Here is a 2,435-nt window from a genome sequence, read left to right on the forward strand (position 1 = left end):
CTCCGAGTTCTCTGGGACAGATGTGCTTCTGCAGAAGGCGCAGGCGGGGGGCAGGGACATGCAAACAGCATGAGAAAATTGGTGTGTTTCAGTGACACTGTCCGGTTACGCGCGCACACACACACACACACACACACACACACACGCATGCACTCGCCCCCGAGGGAGAGTCACGGTTCCCCAGATAATTCAAATCTGAGAGAAGTGAGGTGTTCTTCATGAAGAGACTTGCAGATGGACTCAAGTTCCTGGTTTCCTTACGTGGACTCGCGGATGGCAGCTCCTGGTAGGGCAGCTTCCTGCCGCATACTAATGAGAAGCGCCAGTCCATCGTTCCAGGTGGGTTTCGGCCTGGATTAATGAACAGTAAAATGAATTAGTTGTTGTTTAGTTAATGCATTTTAAAAAAACAAATCTTTCTAGAGGGCCTGTGTTTGGGGGAAATTCCAAAAGGAAGGGGACTAAAAATATTGCGACTATCCGTGCCAGGTGCTTTTATGCACATTGTCTCATTTACATGTTATTTCTGGACAGTGTGAGAAATAAGTTGTATTGAAGACCTCTCCTAAACAAGTGTTCTGAGAGCTAGGCAATGTAGATTTCTCTGGCTTCATAAGACTGAGCAAGAAGAAATCATTTCAGCTTAACCTCATTTGGGCTTTTTCTAAACTATAGAAACAATGGGACTATAAAGTCTATCCCTAGATGGAGCAATAAGCTAGATTTGTTAAGAAACAATGAAGAAAATCCTACACCCCACCTCATCCCAACATTCAACTTTCTTAAATAATGATGACCTGATACATGTATAGCACTTTGCCATTCACAAATCACTTTTACCTAAAACATTAATACTTTCAGATGTCTGTTTCTCATATTGAGTGCATGTAAGAATCCTTAAGGAGCTTGTTCCAAATGTAGGCTTCTCAGGGTCCACCCTCCGGAGATTCTGCTTTAGTAGTTCAGGGGTTGTAACCCCCCACTCTCTCCCACCAGGTGAATCTGGCTCAGGCAGTCCGTGGACCACATCTTGAAAATCCCTGGATGAAGGAACTAAAAACAGGAGAGGAATCCATCTCAGCTGATAGGCCTCCTTCTGGATGCTCGGTCAGACCATGGCCACACTACAGGGTACAGGAGACTACATATCTGGGGGCCCAGGCTACTTAGGAGCAAACATCAGACTGGAGTCAGGACGGGTCTTCTCGATTTCCTGAGCATTGTACCTCGGTGGGAAGAATGAACCGAGGAGGGAATAAGCCAACCAAACAGAAGGGAGGTGTTGAGTATTTCTTGAGAAACCAGACATGGTTTCTGCTCCATGGATGTGGTCTGATATTTGCAGTTGACCATGAACTGAAAGAATTGTAAAGATAAGAGCAAGGTCCAAATGTGTGAGTACTACATTCTTTGTCCCTTTGTCTTGTCAATCATTAGTAGCTTAATTCCACTATTAAGAAAGTGCTATAACAGATCTAGCTGGTTTGACTCAGTGGATAGAGCATTGGCCTACAGACTGAAGGGTCTCAGGTTCGATTCTGATAGAGGGCATACCCTGGTTGCGGTCTTGATCTCCAGTGGGGGCATGCAGGAGGCAGCCAATCAATGATTCTCTCATCATTATGTTTCTATCTCTCTCTCCCTTTCCCTTTCTCTCTGAAATCAATAAAAAATTTTTTTTAATGTCCTAGAATTAGATGTAGTGATACTCTGTAACTATGTTAAAACCCACTGAATTATTTTTAAAAGGTGAACTTTATTGGTATGTGCATTATATCTCAATAAAGCTTTCATTAAAAAAACACTCGAAGCTGGCCAGTGTATCTCAGTGGTTGGGCATCGACTCATGAACCAAGAGGTTGCAAGTTCGATTCCCAGCCAGGGCACATGCCAGGGTTGTTGGCTTGATCCCACTCGGTGTGCAGGAAGCAGTGATTGATGTTTTCAGCTCTCTATCCCTTTCCCTTCCTCTCTCTCTAAAAATCAATAAAACCTTATTTTTAAAAATAACACTCGAAAATATAACAACCTCCATTAAAAAATTAGTAAGAATAAATTCATATTCCTGCCTTTTCTGTGTGTGTGTGAGTGTGTGTGAGTGTATGCCTTTGAGTTCAAATACAATAGGGTAGAGGTGGATATTTCCTTTCGCCTGGCCAGTCTCCACCTTTTTAAAAAAAAAAAAATATTGATTTTTTACAGAGAAGAAGGGAGAGGGATAGAGAGTTAGAAACATCGATGAGAGAAACATCCATCAGCTGCCTCTTGCACATCTCCCACTGGGGATGTGCCTGCAACCAAAGTACATGCCCTTGACCGGAATCGAACCTGGGACTTTTCAGTCCACAGGCCAATGCTCTATCCACTGAGCCAAACTGGTTTGGCTCCACGTTTTTTTAGGTGACAGGCTCTGGTTTCTCTGGAGAACTAGCTTC

Source organism: Myotis davidii, unplaced genomic scaffold (genome assembly GCF_000327345.1).
Source record: "Myotis davidii unplaced genomic scaffold, ASM32734v1 scaffold1275, whole genome shotgun sequence".
NCBI lineage: Eukaryota > Metazoa > Chordata > Mammalia > Chiroptera > Vespertilionidae > Myotis > Myotis davidii.